This window comes from Candoia aspera, chromosome 8 (genome assembly GCF_035149785.1).
Source record: "Candoia aspera isolate rCanAsp1 chromosome 8, rCanAsp1.hap2, whole genome shotgun sequence".
In the NCBI taxonomy this organism is placed as follows: Eukaryota; Metazoa; Chordata; class Lepidosauria; order Squamata; family Boidae; genus Candoia; species Candoia aspera.
Window position 1 is genome coordinate 60259124 of NC_086160.1, and position 23242 is coordinate 60282365.

At 39.4% G+C, this 23242-nt stretch overlaps 1 protein-coding gene across 1 annotated transcript in view; it reads right to left on the reverse strand.

Annotated features, from left to right (window-relative positions):
* Positions 1-21805: 21805 nt before the first annotated feature.
* Positions 21806-23242, reverse strand: part of PDLIM5 (PDZ and LIM domain 5) — a 705552-nt gene continuing 704115 nt past the window's right edge. The window contains exon 9 of the transcript XR_010068406.1: positions 21806-21830. The gene's annotated coding sequence lies outside the window, so the exon portion shown is untranslated. The remainder of the gene's footprint in view (positions 21831-23242) is intronic.

Below are 23242 nucleotides of genomic sequence, written 5' to 3' on the forward strand. Positions count from 1 at the left end.
GTTATTTATAAAAATAATAAAGGTGGGATAAAAATAAAATAATAAAATAATTATGCTTAAACTGTACTTTAAACTACCAAAAAAGATTGGAAAATATGAGTTTATTCTGATCTGCAAACTAAGATAATGATGTCTGAACCAGGTGTGGCTTTTCCTGAAGAAACATGAACCATACAAGGCAGTCTCAGGAGGTCTCTGCTCATAATGTTTCCATTCTACACATAGCTTCTATCAAATAAACTAGGGTGTACTCCTGAGCTCCTTACAGGAAAAATAAGCTTTATTAATAATGCTCTAAAATAATAATGCTCTAAAACAAGAGTTCAGAAATCTGGAAAAAAACAGCAAATGTAGATTATGCAAATAGAAAGACAAGACTGTTGACCTAATAAGAAGCTAAAGCAAAATTACCCAGGCAGATTATAAGGCAAGACATGATCAGGTAGGAAAAATAATACTTTGGAATTTATGTGAAAAATATAAATGTGATGCCCCAAAATATTAGTATGATCACAGTGTTGAAAATGTGCCACAGAGTGACTATGTGTGTGTGTGTGTGTATGACTTCCTAATTCAGATAGACTCATTTAGAGCACAGCATGCCAGACATCCCAGGAATTGAAGAAAAGCAAGTTTTACTTTTGCATGTGAAAACACCATATAACAGCAGAGTAGCTCTGCTTTGGAAAAGATTGTAAAATATTGGAATTTAACAGCTGAAATACAGAGGTTACAGAATACATTAGCAAAACATTTCCCATTATTGCATTAGGATCTATAACAACAGAATTATCAAAACAGTTGAAAAAATATAATTACTTGACCTCACAACATTTAGTTTACAAAAAATGCATTCCAAAATGTTATTATGGTAGTGTTTGGCAAACTCATAGACTTTGGAATAGAGCTTAAATTGACACTAGCATTTGCTGAGCATTCTTAAAAAGATGAGGATGAGGATGAGGAAACATCTGCCTATCCCAGGTCCTTGGGGAGGACTTGATGGGTGGACAAAAATGCCAAATACAGTCTAAACATTTGGCTGACTGTGCAACCAACCATAATAAAGCCAGAATTGAGAAGACAACAAGAGACAGCAAATGCCATCTCTGCAAAGAATCTGAAGAAACAGCAGACAACCTAATTAGCTGCTGCAAGTGGATCACACAGACTGACTACAAACAATGGCATGATAAAGTAGCAACAATTGTGCACTGGAATATCTGCAAGAAATACCATTTGCCTGCACGTAAGAACTGGTGGGACCACAAAATAGACAAAGTAATAAAAAATGAAGAAGCTAAAGTGCTCTGGGGCTTTAAAAACCTGCCACACAACACCCCAGACTTAACATTACTTTATAAGAAAGACAAATAAGTCTGAATAGTGGACATTGCAATAAGTGCAGGCAGCAGAATAGAAGAGAAAGAACTGGAGAAAATCACAAAATACAAAGATCTGCAAACAGAAGTAGAATGACTGTGGCAAAAGGAAGCAAAGATTGTACCAATAGTAATAGGCATCTTGGGTGCAATTCCAAAACATCTGGAGAACCACTTGAACACCATCGGCACTGACAAAATCACCATCAGTAAATTACAAAAGACATCTCTACCTGGAACAGCTTAAGGACATCCTGTGACCATACCTTTAACACCATCAAATAACAACATCTGCCTATCCTAGATCCTTGGGAAGGACTGGATAGGTGGATAAAAATGCCAAATCCAGTCTAAACATCTGGCTGACTGTGAAATAATAATAATAATAATAATAATAATAATAATAATAATAATAATAATGTATTGTTGATCAAGTGCAATGTCAGTCTTGTAATGCAAGGTTGTTTCAAAGCTGAAAGAAGATGAAAAAGTAGAGGAGCATGCAGTCATCATTATATCTGGTATTCTTTTTACCTGTCCTTCTAACTTACAGTTTAAAAACTGCATCTGAATGTATCCATTCACATGCAGAATAAATATTGCTACTGTATTCTTAGCGTAATAATATTGCACTAGTAATAACCATTGCATTTTACTTTTCAATCAGGATCTGTAAATTATGTTTGATAGGTCTTAATCTATACAAGCATTAATAAAATGTCATGGAGCAAGACCATTTATCTGAACGAGAAAAAACTGTTTAGAACCATGGATAGATCAATAGACCATAAATGTCTTTGTTTCCCTTGTCTGAATCCTGTATCAGTCTCTGAATTACAAAATGGACTATATTCAATAGAATGACAGGGAGCTTAAGTAGCAGGAGAAATATCCATTTACAGTAGTTTTCAGAATAATGTTGGAGGTTGGAATGAACATCTCATTCCTGTGACCACATTTCAAAAGATAAAGGCCAGAGATCAGCATGCAGCACTGAACTTTGACTTAAGATGAATGAGAGTTAGACCTTAAGCATTCATGTCCTATGGCATTCATCTTCCAAGTCCAATTCACTACTTTAGTTTCCAACATCCAGATTAGATGAGAGCTTTTCTCTACTTTGGAGTGACATATATAAGCATCTAGAAAATATTAAAAATCCATATCCTTAAACTCACAGTGACAATAGATAGTCACCGTTGTGGACAAATAAAAGCAAGTAGGGTCAGGCTATTTTTTTGTTTTTTTAGAGAAAGATTAAAATCAACCAAGTGATGTGTTCTGCTCCTGTATTTTTAGTTACTAGAAATAACGTGTAGATAAGCAGCTTCCCATCTGACTAAACAACAGCCTTATTTGATTAAAAAGAGCTATTCCATGTTTTTTTTTCCCCTCAAGCTATTAGTTTATTAGGACAATACTGATAATTCATAATACGAAGAACAAAATGCACCCCTTCCCCTAATAAAATGGCTTCATGAGATCAAGACTTTTGTTTATTTGTTTAATGCATTGCATGTAGCTCTGCTCATGGATTTAACAAAAATATTATCTCAATGCAATGCAGAAACAACCAACAAAAAAACCTACCTCCTCACAGAATACCTCCTCCCATAAGCAGCAGAAATAATTGTAAACCTATTGAACATTGACTGTCTGCCAGTAAATTGGTGCCATCAACTTTTAGCAACCATGTAAATAAACCCAATGAACATACTTAAATATGGTAAACACAATTTCTTCTTAAAATTGTATCATTGCAGGAAATCTGAAGGGTGGACTCAAAACTTTGGGGGACAGTAGAGATTCTCAGTTCACAAATAATCTACCTAGCTTCCAAGCCTTTAAATGATTTGATTCCAGTTCTAGTCAGCTCCTTAAGTTTATCAACTTAAGCCTTTCTCATTTCCCTGCAACAAAAGCAGTTAAGTCAACATACTCAAGTTGTTTTGATTTTTCTGTGATGATCTCAGTCACATCTTTCAGCTGTTTTTGGAATTGTATAAAGACTTCCTTATTCTCACAGATTTGATTTGATTATCTGCCAGTGTTGATTTCTAGCTACCACATAGGTAGACTTTCCCCAAGATGAATTGTTCCTAACCTGGTCCTTCAGGTCTCCCAACAGTGCACCCATTGTCACTGTAACTTAATCCATCTTGCTGTTCTTCTTCATTCCTCTTTTCTTTCCTAGCATTATAGACTTCTCCAGAGAGCTAAGTCTTCAAAAAATGTGCCCAAAGTATAATAATTTGAGCCTGGACATTTGTGTCTGAAGCAAGAACTCTGTGTGGATTTTTTCAGTGATCCATTTGCTTGTTTTCTTGGCTATCCATGGTATTTTCAGGAGTCTTCTCCAACACCAACATTCAAAAACATCAATAGTCTTTTTTATCCTGGTCAACTTTCTTTTTCTTTAACTAAACTTTTGGACTACTACCATTTTTTCATAATTTCTAGATGTATAGGTATTATTTTTTATGTATACAATCTTAAGAGTACAAACCTTAAAATGGCCTAATATTTATTTATTTATATATTTTATGTTCATTCTGCCTTTTCCATGGGGACTTAAAAGCATATCCTGTTCTCCTCCCTATTCAATCTTCACAACAGTCGAATGAATTGAGATCAGTAATAACTGTTCAGTGCTGATGGTGTCAGTAATAACAGCAATGATGACATCCATATGTTTCATGGCTACCTATGGACTTAAACATGATCTCCCAAATCAAGTCCAGCTCTCTAACCATTGCAATACATTGACTTATTTTAAATAAAATGATCACCAGTATTATATTTTTGAATAGCTTCTAAAAATAAAAATACAGCCTATGAATAATAAAGTAACTATGAATAACATGAGGAAAAAAAGCCTTTCTAATTAAAATACATGCGCAGAAACATGGTATAAGGAGGTTGATTATACTAATAGGGGCAATGTCTGTAATAATTTCATGAGCAAATTAGTAACAGTTAATAGACCTGTAAAAATAATATTAGGTAAACAGTTGAAATGGTTTGAAATAACAACCATATAAAAGCTTTTTTCGGTGCAGCAAAGAAAGGTCCCATAAATAATCTGTATTGAACAAAAACAATCCTTATCATACTAAAACTGTGGCAATACTATGCAAAGGTTAAGGGAAAAGAAATTTGAAAGAATTTCCACATCAAATTTTCCAAATGTTTTTTTCTAACCTGGATTGACTTCTTTTCTATCCCATTTATAGCAACCCTCAAAAATTCTATTGACAGATCATAGTATGAAAACAAATTTCATGAGGTTAAATAATTAAGCACTTTTTCCCAGTGGGGTGGAGGGAAGCCTTATAAGGTATCTATATAAGGCTTAGCTTTAAATAGTAATTAGTAACTCCATATTTATTCATACCTGATAGAAAGAAGCCCAACTTTGGTTTCTAACTTTGTAGGTAGTGTGCGCTAAGGAAGATGCAATGTTTTAGAAACACTTTTTTGCACCACTTTCATAGAATTATTACCACAGATGGGCCATAATTAAGCTGCATAAAACATATGGGCACTGACCTTCCTTATAAAGATTTTGATTGTGAATGACATTACAAAATTGATCTGGGGGGAGGGGGAAGAACTGCATAAATATAAGTGAACCTAAGAACAGCTTTGTCCCACTTGCAAAAAAATTAAAACTTTCTAAATACTTCAACTTTGTATTTGTTCAATGTTATGGTTATGCATGGTCCCTTTATGTTTAGATAGGTAATTCCTAAATAATCTTACATTTGGGAGATTGGAAACTAGGTTTATTTAATCTCCTATCATGTTTAATAGATGAGATCATTAAAATAGATGGAATTTGCATGAATTATTGCCTCTATGGTAGGGATGGATCAATTTCAAACAGATAATTTATAGAAGAGGTTCTTAGGAAATTGTGGGTTTGGATTCCACCTGTTAAGTTAGACTTGTTAGCAGATAATGGAAGACAAATGTAGTATTGTTGGAAGAATTTTTTCCCTATGGTTCATTCCTTGCTCAGGTCAAGCACCAGACACCATAGTTCAGAGTTCAAAAATTTTATTTAGCATACAGGGCAAAAGCTTTGAATGTGGCCAGCGCGTGCAAAAAGCACAACACCCTTTTATAGCCAGGTATAAACAACTAGTTTGTACATGCCTAATTCTAAAATTCTCAGGTTTAACTTTCCAAATAAGGTATTTCTCACTTTCTAATTGGTACACTTTATTTCTCTTGCTGTAACAGTTTCTTCTCATTCCTTCCTTATCTGTCTTTGTGACCTCTCACTTCTCTGTAATGGTAAAACACTAACTTCCCTTCTAAAATGGCATTAGTTCAGCTTTCTAGTAACTATTTTCCAACAACATCTACTGAGCCTTGTCTGGATGAGATGTACAATGAGATATAGGCCTGTTAGTCATTATTCAGTAAGGGAAGTAACACTAATATTATGAAGGAGAAAGATTTTTCCCCACAAAGATTGTAACTCCTTAGTTTTTTTCTTAGAGGCACTGCCATTTTCTATTCCTTTATTCAATAAGTTCACTGACATTTTGCTTTCATATTTGAACCCAACATAAAATGCTAACTTTATCAAGAAATATCACAAGTGGCTTCTCAAAATGATAATAATACTGACAATTATTAATGGTATTTGCAGAATATGATTCATGAGCTTTCACAAAGAATTGACCTTCCATGAAGAACCATATCTTCCATATCCCTATGCTATCATTTATGATTCCAGCCCTACACCAGGACAAAAGGAAAGTAAATTTCATTTTTTTCTGATTATAGAACTTTTTCTGTTTTGCTTTGATAATAGTTTCTTTTTTTAGAATAGGATTCTTAAAAACACTTGTATTATTAAAAAGCCATATAGATCTCACTTAATTAGTTTATATTTTGTATCAAACCAAATGTCAGCAAAATCATTTACTTTGTTTAATTTAGAATTGCAGGTGGTCTTATCTAACTGTACCTGAAAATACTTTTTAGAAATATTTTTTCTAGCACAGTGCAATAATTGTCATGAGTAAGGATGGCGAGCAGGGGGCTCCCATCCAGACTGTCAAGCGCATGCATAGCACTGAGGAATTGGTCAGCCATTCAAAGAGACACAGATCGGGACCGCCTTAACCTTTGGGGTTTATATGTCTGGGTTTTCCCACACTTCTTCAGTGTGTTAGGATTCCTGTTAAGTACTAGCAATAAACATTAGAGACCAGTTCCTTGTCTCAGCGTGTTTCCTGGCTGTTAGGACATCAATCCTAACAAACTCCTACTCCCATCGAAAGAGGGAGGAACAAGAAATTAAGGAGAGACATTTGGAATGTCTTCAGAAAACCAAGAAATGCGGTTCGCCATCCAACAACTGGCAGCAGCCCTGCAACAACACCAACAACAAGGAGATCTCCAAATCAACACATTACAAGCTGCCATGCTACAGCAGTTACAACAACCAGCTCCGATTAACCCACAACCGGCACCAGCAGCAGCAGCAGCAGCTCCGCCAATAGTCTTGAGATCCCAGGGCAGTCTACCAGAGAAATTTGGAGGAGAAGCAGGACAGCTGAGAACCTTTCTCACACAGTGCACTATGTTCTTCGACAGCAGACCAGCAGAGTTCCCCACAGACAGAACCAGAGTCACCTTCATCCTAGGTCTGCTAAAGGGACCAGCAGCCAAATGGGCTATTCCCATGGTGGAGAACAACGACCCGATTCTCAACGACTACCAGAACTTTTTGGCAGGGTTCCGAGCACACTTTGACGACCCGATCAGAGAGGCCATGGCCAGCCGAGAGATTCGGAAGCTCAAGCAAGGTAACAAGAGGGTGGGAATCTACATTGCTGATTTTAAGTTGTTAGCAGGAGATCTGGACTGGAATGAGAGTGCATTAAAAGACCAATTCAAACAAGGGCTGGATGAGGAAATTAAGAATGAATTAGTGCACCAGGGAACACCAGCTACCCTAGAAGACTTATATCAGTTATCGGTGGTCATAGATGCCAGGCTAGAAGAGCTCAGGCAGATGCAACCGGGGAGAAACAGGACCCTCAGAGCATTTTCAGGATTTCCAGCTCTCTCCGTAGCATCCTCTCACTCAGCACAAGAGGAGCCAATGCAGATTGGGGCAAGCAGGAGACTGATTTCCGAGACTGAGAGGCAGAGAAGGAGAGAGAGAGCCCTGTGTTTCTACTGCGGAGCCCAGGGGCACATGGTGAGAGCTTGCCCAGCGAGAGGCCAAGCAACTCCAGTAAGAGCCCCAAGGCAAGCAGCTGAAACAGGAACCAGCTCCACCTCTGTTTCCAACCAGGGAAACTCTGTCGGTCTCCCTCCACAGAGCTCAGCAGGGAGACCATCAATCAATTAAGGAGGGCTCATTCTGAAGATTCCAGGCAAGCCTTTTACTACTTACCTGTACTCATACACGTCAACCCAGAGCACCAGGTCAAGCTAGAGGCCATCATGGATTCCGGAGCTTCAACCAATTTTATTGATGTGCAGACCGTACAGGACTTCAACATCCCGAGCAGAGAATTGCCATGCCCCATAGAAGTGGAGACCATTGACGGCCAGCCACTCAAGGCAGGGCCGATTAGAAGGCTCACAGAACCGGTGCAACTGACAATGGGAGACCACACGGAGTGGATCCAGCTTTATGTTACTGCATCGCTAAATGTGCTGGTAATCCTAGGCACGCCTTGGCTGAGGATCCACAACCCGTTGCTGGACTGGACTACAGGAACAATCTCCTTTCCAGCTAAGGAATGCCAGCACCACAAGATTCAAGCCGCTCCACGCTCTCCAGCAACCAACACAGTCACAGTAGCAGGGGGAGTCCACTTGCCAGCCAAGTATGCAGATTTTGCAGATGTTTTCAGCAAACAAGAGGCCACAGCACTACCCCCCCATAGGGACTGTGACTGCACCATTGAGTTGATACCAGGAGCCAAGATTCCAGCAAGGAAACAATATCCCATGTCCCCCAAGGAACTAGCCACCTTAAAGGATTACTTGGACTCCAATCTCCAAAAGGGTTTCATCTGACCATCTACTTCCCCAGCGTCTGCTCCTACCTTCTTCATACCAAAGAAGCCTGACCCGTTGGCACTGGCAACCCAGGAGACACCTATGAGAGTGGTCCACGATTTCAGTTTTTTAAATAAACAAACAAAAAGAGAATCCTATCCTCTGCCCTTAATCTCGGATCTGCTAGATCGCTTACAGAAGGCACGCATTTTTACAAGGTTGGATCTCAGGAGTACGTACAATCTGATCCGGGTGAAAGAGGGGCACGAATACCTGACTGCTTTCGACACCAGGTTTGGAAAATTTGAGTACCTTGTTATGCCCTTTGGCTTGTCTAATGCAGGAGCCATATTTTCCAGATTTATGAATCAAGTTTTCTCTGATTTACTAGATAAGTATCTGGTCATTTATCTAGATGACATATTAATTTTCTCTGAGGATGCTACAACTCAGGTAACCCATGTACGTAATGTCTTGCAAAGACTGAGAGAGAACAGGCTGTTCGCCAAGCTAGAGAAGTGTGCCTTTGATTTAATTGAATTACATTTCCTGGGCTATAAAGTCTCAACAGAAGGCATATCCATGGATCCTTCTAAGGTCCAGGCAATTCTCTCTTGGCCACCTCCCCGAAATGTTAAGGAGGTCCAAAGATTGTTAGGATTTTATAATTTTTATAGGCATTTCATAAAGGGCCATAGTGATCTCGCTAGACCCCTCACACAGCTTTTGAAGAAAGGAGCAAAATTTATTTGGGGGGAGAGACAGCAAGCAGCCTTCCAAGAATTTAAGCAGCTCTTTGCATCCCAGCCGCTGTTAAGACACCCTGATCCCACGAAGCAATTCATCATGCATTCAGATGCTTCAGATATTGCCATTGGGGCAGTGTTATTGCAATATACAAACAAAGCCGAGAATACATTGCTTCCTTGTGCCTTTTTTTCACGCCTGCTCTCACCAGCAGAGAGAAACTATGATGTTTTTAACAAGGAGTTGCTGGCAATTAAAGCAGCATTCCAAGAGTGGAGGCACTGGCTAGAAGGGGCGACCTTTCCTGTGAAAGTTTGCACTGATCACAAGAATTTACAGCTTCTACAGAACACCAGATCCCTCACCCCACGCCAGATCAGATGGAGCCAGTTTTTCTCCCGTTTCAACTTTGTTATTTCTTATGTGCCCGGGGCGCAAAACTGCTTGGCAGACGCCCTGTCTCGATCATTTCAGGCAAACCCCGCCACTCACCAGGAGGTACAGGCTGCTATATTACAACCTCACAACTTTGATCAGTCTATGAGGGGGAGCCAGACAGAGACTTTAGCAGCAGGCAGACAAGCAGACGACCTATTTACAAGAGTCAGAGCTCAGCAGCAACAGGACCCATATGCCAGGGCCAGGATGGATGACCTCCAGAGGGCCCCGCAAGACACTGCCTCCCCATTCAATGTGGAGGCAGGAATCCTCTGGCATAGTGGGCGATTGTATATTCCCCCTTCATTGAGGGAAGAAGTACTGAGACTGTGTCATGACCACCAAACGGCAGGCCACGGAGGCGTTTTCAAAACTCTCCATAGAGCTCTGAGAGACTACTGGTGGCCTAAGATGGTTGCAGACATTAAGTGTTACGTTGCTTCTTGTCACACCTGCAGACGAGCCAAGCCTCTCCCAGGAAAGCCCACAGGACTCTTGCAACCCCTACCCACCCCTAGTCAGCCTTGGGATACTATTCCATGGATTTCATCACTGATTTACCCCCGGTCCAGGGCCTGACTTCCATACTGGTGGTGGTGGACCTTTTCACAAAGATGGCACATTTTATTCCTTGCAAGGGCCTCCCATCTGCACCAGCCACAGCGCAGTTGTTCATGGACCACGTTTTTAGGTATAGAGGCATGGTGAATCACTTGGTGAGTGACAGAGGCCCACAGTTCACTTCCAGGTTCTGGAGGGCCCTTTTCCAGTCATTAGGGGTCCAGATCCACCTGTCATCAGCGCATCATCCTGCCAGTAATGGGCAAGCCGAGAAAATTAACCAGTGGTTACAGCAGTATCTCAGGTGTTACACCACTTATCGGCAAGACAATTGGCCAGCCCTGCTGCCCATGGCAGAATTTACATATAATAATTCTGTACAGTCCTCTACCAAGATGTCTCCTTTCCAGGCACTCTACGGTGTTAACCCTCGGGTGTTGCCCACCTCCTCCCAGCAGGGAACTGTTCCAGCCGCGGCTGATTTTCTTAAAGAGCAACAAGCCGCACAGGAGTTGTTAAAGGAGCAGCTGAACAGGACAAAGAGTGCTTACAAGAGGGTGGCAGATGCTCACAGACAGGAAGGGCCAGCAATTGCAGTAGGAGACAAAGTGTGGCTCTCTACCAAGTTTTTGATCTCTACCAGACCCTCCAAGAAGTTGGACTCTAAGTTTGTCAGCCCTTTCACTGTGGCGCAGCAGATAAATCCAGTGGCTTATCGTTTACAGCTCCCACCATCCATGAAAGTCCATCCAGTGTTTCACAGAGCCTTGCTAGCCAAAGACCCTCCCCCAAGTGCCTTGCGATCGCAACTGCCCCCCCCACCTCCAGTAATTGTGGAGGGAGAGGAGGAGTACGAAGTTGAGAAAATTCTGGACTCTAGGAGGAGGGGAAGGGGCATCCAATATTTCATACACTGGAAAGGGTACCCTGAGGAGGAGCGCACGTGGGGGAATGCCAGAGATGTACATGCTCCAGCACTGGTTCATCGTTTTCATCAGCTTTTCCCTCACAAACCCAAGCCTCTCACTCTACCAGATTCCTCTTTCGGCTGAGCAGGCCGAAGAAGCCCAAGCAGAAGAGTTCGTGAGTGTGTATTTCCCGCCCCCCCCGCCTGAAGCCTTCACTCCAGTTACAGAGGAGGAGGGGGAACCGCAGCCCTCCACCTCAGGCTTGCATTTCCCAGGGGGGAGGGGGGCTGACCTTTCTAACTCTCTAGATGTTTTCCAGCAGCAGCCACCTGGCCCAGAGGCATTATCTGACTTGGAGAGCAGCACTGCTTCGTCCTTGGAGGAGTTTTCCTTTGAAGACTTTCCATCGTTGCCCAGTTCCCATGGGACTTTAGAAGCAGATGGCGAATCTTATCAAGACTCTGGAGGGGAGGGGGCTGAAATGGAATGTGAATCTGGAGGGGAGGGTGATGTCATGAGTAAGGATGGCGAGCAGGGGGCTCCCATCCAGACTGTCAAGCGCATGCGTAGCACTGAGGAATTGGTCAGCCATTCAAAGAGACACAGATCGGGACCGCCTTAACCTTTGGGGTTTATATGTCTGGGTTTTCCCACGCTTCTTCAGTTTGTTAGGATTCCTGTTAAGTACTAGCAATAAACATTAGAGACCAGTTCCTTGTCTCAGCGTGTTTCCTGGCTGTTAGGACAATAATTAAATTATTGAAATTTTATTTATTTATTCAATTTATATCCTATCTTCTGCCCCCCAAAACCCAAGGTTTTGTCCTGCAAGTTTATATTTTTTTCAGCTTGCTTTGATCTTCTGATGAGAAAATTGAACATTTCTGGTGACAGTTGACTAGCTAATAGTAATTCTAAAACAACTATTCCAGTCTGTTGCTTACTGGCTGTTGATAGCCTTTAGATGGGAATTATGTGAAATGCAGCCCAAGCATATTTAAAGGGCACAAAGTTGGAAAAGGTTATGATTGATAATCATTGTCAAGCTCAGTTTATATATGTAAGGTAGACTAGAGTTTACTACCAAGGTTAATATTCTCAATAATCTTAGAGTGGTATACTTAAATTAGCAACACTTTCTGTTTTCCGTTTATATTTGTATTGTACATTGTGTTCCTGTGTATTAAATGTTGTCATGGTGTGGGTGGGAGATATGGTGCACAAATGCATCACACCCAGCTCCTAGCCCCCTTTTTATATTGTGCTTGCAGAATGGGGACATATGGTTCACCAGATTGTATTAAACATCTGCTATGCGAAAAAAAAAAAACCATTACCACATTTCAGCTTCTCTGAGTTATTTACTTTAACATTTTTCCTTTTTATAGAAAAGATTATCTCACAAACTAGATTTCCCATACTAAATAGACTTCCTGATTTAATCCTTTTGTTGATATTTAGTTCTAACTCTATACCTCTTTCCTCTTAAATATGTCTTTTCTGACATACTTACATAAGCATTTCATTTCTTTTGCTTGTGGACATAGTTTTTTTTTTCCTATTGCACTGTTATTGAGAAATACCCCTGAATGATCTAAACCTTGGGAATATTTCATTTCCTCTTCTGCAGAATGAAGTATTAAAACAGTCAAATGTTCTCCTTTTAGGAAGTGAAGAGACACCTTGGTGAGAATCTTTCTTTTAAGTTAGATAGATCTTGTTTTGTTAATTATTTTATATTGTTTAATATATGGGATACAGATAATTTTTTGCAATGGAAATTGTCTTTGTGGTAGAAGGGATTAGTAGATTGTGAATATAAGAAAAATGTCTTAATTCAAAAGTGGAGGATATGCATTGCACCCAGAAGATCACAAGTTCAGTCCTAGCACCTCAAACTGGACTGTTTTGCAAAGCAATACATTTAATTTGAAATGCTAGAGGAACAGTTTCAATCGTTTATTGGACAGAACCAAAATCAATGACCCAATTGTGTAAATCTAGCGATAGTGGTATGTCAACCTTGGCTTATAGGTCTGTATGGTATGCAAACCCAATACAGTGTTCAAAACTGATCATGACATTACACAATATATAAATTCTGCCCTTGTGGTTTATCTAATAAAATATGATTAAAACCAAGATATGAATCCAGCCTAATGTAGAGGGTCTTAGAAGCGACCTCGAAAAACTATGCAGAGTAAATGTGTAAAAGAACATGCTTTAAGTCCAGGAAACAAAACATTAGGAAGAAACTCAGACTGGGGTATGAGGGAGGGAAGGGAAAATGCAATCAGGCATCCAAGATTCTGTTACTATAGCCTATATCAATAAATATAGTTCCAGTTAAACTTATGGAATTGGTTTCCTGGTCAGGCCTACTTCAAAGGGTTGACACCTATGTCAACATACCAATATAAAAGAACCAATGGTATAAAATAGTAAAAAACAACAACAACACTTTGACCAAGTGGGAGAAAATGTTGTAGAATTAGTCTCTCTCTAAGCCTCGCCTCCCCAAAAAAAAGTGATAGAAAGAAATATTTCAAAGAAAATATTATCCTGTATCCTTGGATATCTGGGGTACATTTTCCAAGAGGCTTGTATATGAATATATATCTTTCTATGAGACCATCAAGGGGGTTAAAAGGTTTGCCTTCTGTTGTATAATTGGACATGCACTTGTACCACTATTTTGTGAGGGTGCCTTGCATTGGCCTTATAGTTCCAAATATACTTGCTGGCCAAAACGTTTGGGGGTTCATTCTTTGTTGAAATCCGCAAAAATGATTTCTCTTTGTCTTCATGGCAGAACAGTCCTAGTGTGGTTTTGAAAAAGAGGGGGAGCTTTAAAGCAAGGGTGGATTATTAGATATTGACTAATTTCAAAAGTTCTTTGTATCAATTCAGAGATCGGTCTGTCTCTGGAAACTGCTTAAAGAAATGGATACCAGTAAGTATGTCTGTGTGTGTGTGTGTGAGAGAGAGAGACCTATCCCTTTTTTGTCTCTGCTCATTACCTATAACAGGTACCCCTATTGACTAGCATTGAAGGAAATGTAGCCACTATAAGAAAAAGGAAGTTTCTCCAGCCTTGGTTTTGAGTATAATTCTCAGACGAATGGTTTACATTGTATTATATTAATAATCTTTACAGCATCTCAAGGATCCAGTGCACCATTTGGGATTACACCCTACAGCAGCCCTATCAATAGTTGTATTTCACTACTTACAGCTTGTGATCCCTGCCATTTGCCTTCCATGGATTCTGCCTTATCTTTTCACTGATGTATTTTGAGCCTTCACTCATCCGCGGGGCACATCAGTGAATACAGGAAAAAATCATAAAATTACTAGGGATAAGTAAAGATTCTCAAGGTACACTTAGTTTGAAAAAAAATATGGTTCAGCCATCAGAATGTAGCACTTTTGCTCTACATGTTCTTGTTCTGTTTGATATTTTCCCTCTTGCAGTGTGTTTTGTTTTTTCATACCTTCTGCTCAGTCATCAAAGCAAGGGAATGAAATGCCTTCAACTCCCAGCAAATCATTTAGAGAACTCAGAGTAAAATATATTGAAGAGTATGTTTTAAAGTCTTCCTAAACTAAAAGAAGTTTAGATATCTATATCTATTGATTAAGCAAGAAACTCTTCCTTTCTCACATCCTATTTTTATGCTTTCTCTCCCTTTTCTGTCTCCTCTACAATTGCTCCTCTGGTCCAGTTCAGTGTCAGAAGTTAAATGAATCAATTATTTGAAAGCTGCCTGTTGATCTTTATGGTTGTATGGAAGTGAGGATTCCAAGGGAGGAGGTCACTTCTGTTTACTTCCCTTGCTGATATCAAATGGCTGTTACAGTTTCCTACAGTGGAATAAGCTGTCTGCAGAGGCAGGAGGACTGAGAGTGCCCTCAAGGAACTATAATGAAGCACTGGGCCACATCCAGTCTTCTGAAGCAGCCAAGAGGAATTATTTATGAAGAAAAGTCATGAACTGAGTGGTTTACTGGCCTTCAGCATATTTCCTGGCCAGAGATTTGGAATTAAAAAGTCACAGCATCCATGTCACAGGATTGTTTTCTGCAACTATTCCCCTTTATGCAGGATAATAATTTACCATTTTCTTACGTTTGGCTCAATTAAACACAAAGAATAACCTGCAGTAGCAGGGGACATGTATAACATTTCTTCAAGAACACTATGTATTCTTATTCCAAGTAATTATGACAGGGATATAAATTTCATTTAAATCTTCTGCAATCAGTACCATAGAGGAAAGAAGGTGACTTTTTGGGAATCCATTTTATTTAGTAGTTAGGGGTTTTGTTTTAGCATTGAAAAAACAATGTTACAATATACCACTTGATAAAACATGGAGTCTATCCTCTTTGCATATAGCTAGAGAATACCTATTATCTTTAGAACAGAAAACATAAAGCAAGATGGACATAATTATTTTGTTTCTCATCTTTTTTAAGTCTCTCTAAGTTCAGCTTGCATTTCACGGCATGACTACAATTATCAGTCACTTAACCACATAACAACACTAGAGTATTCCAAGGCATGTTGTGGCAAAGTTCTTGTGCTGAATTCATATTTTACAATTCAGCAATACAAGTCATAAAAAAAAGGTTCATAGGGTTATTTATTTGATTTCAGATTATCAGAGATGAACATGGTTCAAATTATTATACACGTTTGAAGGACAAAGTAAGGAAAAAATATTTGTTACAATTCAGGTATTTTAAGGCTGCCATTTGGGGTACCAGATAGCTGACAAATAAAGCAGAGTATGTAGGCAATGTGATATCCATTAAATATACAATTCAACATGGTGCCACAGTTGAAAATACTTTTTGTATTATGCTGTATATTTTAATATTGAATACAGTTATTACTGTTTGGGGGTCTGTAAAGCTGATTACAGCTCTCTAACGATGTTCTCTAACATTGTTCTCTCTAACCCTCTTTAACCCTCTCTAACAATGTTCTAATCATTTGCACTTGATTCTTATTTGAGGTATTTGAGGTAGGGATAAATGTAGGGATGTACTTCCTTTTTCCACATGCACATTACATGCATAGATGTTTATTTAAATTATATAATGGTCTACAACATGTTGACCCTTTATCAATTTTATTGAAATTAAGTCAACTATCTGTATCTTAAAATAATTTGAAAAAGTCAACAGTCAATGGGATACACTTACTTTTTCACATGACTGTAAATAAATATATTTAGGCTTGTACTGTAAACTATTATAGTTCATTACCTTATATATTACCTAACCCTAAAAAGGGTAGAACTGGCTCTTTGCATTGCAACAGCTCCAATTTGTTTTATCCAGTACTGATTGTTTATATTTTTGAATTGTCAAGCCTCCTGGCAGTTTTTATTTAAAGATTACATAAAAATATTTTAAATGACCAAAGTGCTGCCAGATTGATTCTGCTTAGCATATATCCCAGTACCATTGCAAGGTTGTTGTTTTTACAAATACAGTCATTTCATTACTAGCTACAGTTAGAACAGAGTTTACAAAAGGGGGAAATCGTGTTATCGCCTTTACAAATGAAAGAATGGTTTACTGTCACAGTATATAACAATATGCATGAAAAGTAATCCATTAAGTTGCCTATTGTTTTCATTTGCTTTACCAATGGTTTTTTTTTTCTGTGCTGATTTTGAGTTTTGATTGATATTTTTTTTTGTATTTAGCTTTGCATTTGCCTGTTTATTTTTAGCTATCTTGAGTATCAGTAAACAAGTTTGGAAAACCAGTGATGAAAAACTGGCACATCAGAATGTGATGAGATCAGGCTGAACTAGTGGAGTTCTAACTGGGGTGATTCCAGTTTTGAAGTATCAATGTGGAGGACATGCAGTTCAACAAAAACAACATAAAAGTTTGTTTCTTTTAAATTATTAAATGGGTTTCTTTGACCAGTGTCATTTTAAAGATGATTTTAAGATGTTTTATTTAGTAGCAGCAGTCAAGGACTATAGAAGTCATTTGATATTTGATTAAACTATGCTTTTTTCCTGTATCCCTCTTTTTCTGATGTTATATTGTGTTACAGTAAAAAGCTAAGATTCTCTATGTTTTGCATTGGAATTGATCCATAAGCATTTTAAGGGTTTCATTTTGAATCTTTAATGATACAACTTAATGTTTTATTATTAAAGATTCAAAATGAAAGTCTGTCATTTTACTGTTCTACAATGACTATAAAATCTTGTCCTCTACTCTCCTATTTAAGATCAAGTTTCTGGCCTAAAGAAACTCTAGTAATCTGAGGGCTGTTAATCTAAAATGTAAATTGTCTTACTAACTTACAAATAGGAATAGAAATACATGAAGAGACAATATGGAACAGCTGGATGGCTAAATGAGACTGTGTATGAAGCATCTGTGGAGAAAACATGGTGGCAAAGGAAGAGACATGCATTGTTTTTGTGATGTTACAATGCAAACATTTTGACTTAAGTACTTGTCTCTGAGATCAGTATATAAATATGAACAGGCAGGATCTGCATTATGACATCATGGCACATGTTTTGTTATTTTTTCATCACTGTTATTAATTTATTGCCTGAACCATTATACAACAAGAGCAGTATAAGGGAGGAAAAATGCTTTCTGCCCTGAGAAATTTATAACCTAAGTTATCTGTGAAAGCTGCTCAAAGCAAAGATAATACTCATGATTTTATTTATATTTATATTTATATATAAAAATCCCCTTCTCACCCATATGGGTGGTATGTGTCTTCCTCAACCTTGGGTCCTCTACCAGAAGCCTGGGAGTTTGAGGGTTCTGTGCAGTATCTTAGCGGTTCCTAGCACTGCACTCTTCTCAACAGAGAGCTCTGATGTTGTTCCTGGGATCTGTTGGAGCCACTCTCCCAGCTTGGGGGTCACAACCTCAAGTGCCCCTACCACCAGTGGGACCACTTTGGTCTTCACTTTCCACATCCTCTCTAGTTCCTCCTTCAGGCCCTGGTACTTCTCCAGCTTCTCATACTCCTTCTTCCTGATGTTGCTGTCACTTGGCACTGCTACATCTATCACCACTACTGTCTTCTGGTCCTTGTCTATTACTACGATGTCCAGTTGATTGGCCAGTACCTGCCTGCCTGTCTGGATCTGGAAGTCCCACAGGATCTTAGCCCTGTCATTCTCCACAACCTTCTGTGGAATCTCCCATCTGGACTTGGAAGGGTCTAGCCCATACGCTGTGCAGATGTTCCTGTACTTGGTTGTGCCATTCCATGTATGCTGTACCTGCCTGCATCTTACACCCTGCCACTATGTGTTGGACTGTCTCTGAGACCTCTCTGCACCTTGGGTCCTGTCTAGTGTGGTAGACCCCTGCTTTTATGGATCTGGTGTGTAGTGCCTGTTCTTGTGCTGCTATGATCAGTGCCTCAGTGCTGTCTCTTAGTCTAGCCCTTTCCAGCCACTGGTAGGATTTCCCAAGGTCAGCCACCTCAGCTTTCTTTCGATGGTACATCCCATGCAGGGTCCTTCCTTCCATGTCTGCTGCTGCCTCAGGCATTCTCTCAACAGCTCATCTTTAGGTGTCATCTTACTGATGTACTCCTGGATGCTCTGAGTCTCATCCAGGACAGTGGCTTGGTCACTCACCAGACCCTGCCCTCCCTCTTTCTGCCTGGCATACAGTCTCTGGGTGTTGGACTTGGGGGTGGAAGCCTCTATATATTGTGAGGAGCTTCTGGGTCTTCACATCAGCAGCCTCCATATCCTCCTTTGGCCAGCTCACTATCCAGCAGAGTATCTGATGACTGGCAGGGCATACATGTTGATGGCATGGATCTTGTTCTTCCCACTGAGCTGGCTCTTTAGGACCTGTCTTATCCTTTGATGGTACTTGGATGTTGCTGTCTTCCTTGCCTCCTCACCATGGTTCCCATGTGTCTGTGGGATACCAAGGTACTTGTAGCTGGTCTGTATGTCTGCTATGTGGCCTGCTGGTAGTTCCATCCCATCACTCTTAACTACCTTCACTCTCTTTACCACCATCTGGTGACACTTCTCCAGTCTAAATGACATCCCAATGTCCTCACTGTAGATCTGTGCCAGGTGGATCAGTGAGTCGATGTCTCGTTCACTCTTAGCATACAGCATACAGCTTGATGTCATCCATGTAGAGGAGGTAGCTGATGGATTCCACTCTTGAACTTGTATCCATATCCAGTTCTTGTGATAATCTGGCAGAGGGAGTTCAAGCTCATGCACAACAGCAGTGGGGACAGTGCATCTCCTTGGTATATGCTGCACTTGATGGCCACTTGTGCGAGCTGCCTTGAGTTGACTTCCAGTGTTGTCTTCCACAGTCCCATTGAGTTCTTGAGGAAGGTCCTGAGTGTTGACTTAGTATAATGCCAGGCATTCACAGATCCATGTATTGGCATTGAGTCATAGGCTTTCCTGTATAGTGCTGTCCAGCTCTTCATATTCTTGACCCACTGTTGGATGTCTGCTACTGTGATGGTGACTGGTTCCTGCTCTGGGAGATTTCTGTGGTCTGTTCTCTGGTCCTGCCACCACTTTGCACTGGTGTTATGTGTCTTCTCTTTCTCCCATATGTTCTTCCAGTACTGTTCAGTTTCTGTTGTTGGTGGCTGTGCTGTGTTGTTGCACCACAGTTGGGAATATACCTTGGATGGTTCTTTGGCAAACAGAGCATTTATCTTCATGGCCTCTGCTATCTCCTTAGCCTGGTAGCCAGTGCTGTGAGCCTTTGTTTAGCAGTCTCTAGGGCTTCAGATGGAGTCAGGCCCTTGTATTTTTTCAGTAGCTGAGTCTTATCCTTAATCTCCACACCCTTCTGTAGTTCCACCAACTGACTAACTTCTCTCTGAGTTGCCTTGATCTTAGCCTCCAACCTCATTTTCCAGGGGTGTGTGTACTCCTGTTCTTCTTGATCATGTAGCCAAGCATTTCCAGGATTACAGAGGCTATAGCATATCATTGGTTTGAGTTATAGTGGAAGTAGGGATTGTCAAGAGGGCTCTGTTGGCATCTTCTAGCTGTCAGATCCCCCGATCAAAGGTTTCACAGAAACCCTTATCAGGGCATCTCCCATCATTTCATTCTCGCATGTTGCCAGATGGGAGGGGGTAAGAAGTTGGAGTGTAAAGTCGTTTATTATGGCTATGGAGCACATCAAGGATGCAGGGTTGAGATATGGGAGGAATACCATCTTGATGGGAGGGGGAGTGACATGCTTCGTGGGAAAGGGGACTAACTAAGGGAATGTAGTTTTAAATTAGGTTTGAGTGGGAAATCTTTATTCACAGCTTGCCTTCTGTACCGTTCATTACGCTTCAAAAAGATGCAGCCTCTTGACTGTGTATGTGTGAATGCTCAAATGATCAGGTGCTGACACTAGCATACTATCTGATGGTACTTGGTAATCATTCTCAAGAGTTGACTGTAGCTAGTTTATCCATGATCTTTTGCCTCGCATCAGCTGCTGTGTTTTGTAATGGAGGGGGTGGCAGCGACGTTCCAGCTTCAGGTGTTGGCTGCACCTCCAGTTGTTCTTCTGGGTCTTCTTGAGTCTGGGATGTAATGTGTAGTTGGTCTATCTCATGTTGTGAGAGCAGCTTCCTCTTCACTATGTTGAAGCATTGGGTAACTAGCTGTTTCTCAGTCAGTGTGGATGCAGGTCTTCTGTCCATCCATAGTTCCCTCATGTGTTTCATATATCCCCTCTCATTAGGTCTGCTGTTGTAGTAGCATTCCATCAATTCCAAGTTTTCTTGTCTTGTCCATTTATGGTTTGTTCCAGTAGCCCACTTATCGTCAGATTGCCCTGGTTCCCCAACATCTGATATGGACCTTGTTAATCTGGGTGATGTCCAAGCTGGTATGACTCTCTTAGTTCGTGTCACTCTCATATTTGAGGTAGGCAGGTGAAGTATTAGGGGGTCTTTGCCCAAGGATCCCTACTGGTAAGGTAGGTACAGCCAGGATTTGGACCCCAGTCTCCTGCTCCAAAGGCGGCGTTCTAACCACTGTGCTATTGAGCCGCGTCATATATGAGAGTTAGACTGTGACATTCCAGGTATGCAAAGAAATTTGTACTACTGTGCCACTTGGAAAAAAAATACCTGGATATAGATATGCTTGGTATTAGATTTAAATAATTATCTTCCAGACTTTTTTTATAAGAGATAAATAAATGCCACTCTGCTCAGTTGAATAACAGATGTTAGCAAACAGTGCATTTTTTGCCTATTTTGCATGATAAAGTAATTAACCCAGTAAAATCCTTGGATTTTTACATTCTAAAGACTATTTGGATTCACTATATCATTCATTTCCAAACCTGTCTATTTTGAATTATCAAAGATCAAATAATAATATGCACCTGAAGATTGACTAGATAGAGATTTGAGAAAATTGAACAAAAGGCCAAATTATTTATAGTTTTGTTTTTTCGCCTTGCTTTAATGAAAAGTGCAACATTTTCTTTATTTCAGTCTTTGTCCAAACTTTCTCCACTCTGTGTAGTTTGCAGATACAAGCTGACTTTCAGATATACTGTATATACATTTGTGTGTGTGTGTGTGTGTGTGTAATCACTTTTCCTTTTTGTGATAAGCAATATTATGCAGAAAACAAGTAAAATATAGTACCACCATATCTGTACACGTACCTTGCTTTCTCCTGTTTAAAATGATCACCTCTCCCTTTTTTAGGATCTCATGTACACCCAGCATGTCTTTCTTGGTTTTCCCTTTCCTCTTGACCCATTTACTCTTCTCTCATATATTTGTTTTGTAGTTCAGTCCTCATTCTTTCTTTCTATGGGACTAAACTCCCTGCACATACTTCTTTTGTATTGCTTTGTCCACTCACTTCATTGAAAATGTTTGCTGTATGTACAGGCACATGTTTAGAAGCTCAATGAAGAAGTTGCTTTATGCAATGTAGCAATCTGCTGTAATGTCTTGAAGCAAGGGCACTTCACTTTGAAGAGCAAAATTAAAAGTTTGGTGATGTTTATTAGCACCAGTTTTAAATGACTTAAAAAGTCATTTTTTCCCTATATCTTAATTTTGTTTTGAACTTCACAATCAGTTTGAAAATAAAATATTTAAAAACTAATTAAATAATACAATTATTTTTAAAATTCACTATTATTATATAATATCAGAATATTAAGATTTTCAGCCTTTGTTAATAATGCTCCTTTTAATCATTTTAAACACAGTTGTGTGTGTTAAACTGCAAGCAAACAAATCAAACAAATTAAATTAAATTAAATTAATAATAATCTAAGCTTAGCTCAGCTCAGCAAATGAGAATTCAGGAAAGGAGAGGACCACTGAAAAATCATTTTGCCAGAAGAAGTTGATATTGGAGTGCCAAATAGTGCTCCCAAACTTCAAACGTATTGGGCTCCACTTGTAATTATTTCTAGCCTTTGTTCTATCACTTGTCCTTTGGTGTACTTAAAGGAACAGAACTAGGTTCAGTCTGTTAAATGTATCAGTGCTTTATAAAAGTCACAGCTTGTTTCTTGCTTCCTATTAAGTCAGTTTACACCAAAACTGGAAACTGATCAAGGCATGAAATATGACTCAAAGGTCACTGCCTAAAATATGGATAATACCATCCATGAAGCAACACTAATCTCTTGATACTATGATGAATATGTTGACAAGCCTTCAATATTTAATAATTAATCACAAACAACAAAGCCATATTAATAATTGAAGGCCTACTAATGTAGGGTGCTATAGCTGTTTGAATACCATGCTTTCTGTTGAGCTTTGTCTGTGTTAATTTTAACTCAAAGAACTCTGAGCAATATCTCTTCTAGGTCATTGGGTCTACTTATTGTACCATTAGCAAAGAGCAGACCAGTTCAGTGTCCATGTAGCAAGTTCAGAGATAATGAATTTTTAAAAAGCACAATAGGTAATAAGAACACAATGGGTAATTAGTCAATTATGATGGTATATAAATGAAATAAACAGGAAGCTGTACCATCTGTTAACCATCTTAAAAAAAAATTGAACTTGCAGTTCTGGTTTGTGCAATTTCTTGGCATAACACTTTTTTGAAAAATGCATTTTTCCTTTCCCAGCAATACATGTGTATTTTTTTATTTTTTATTTTTGCATTTAACATT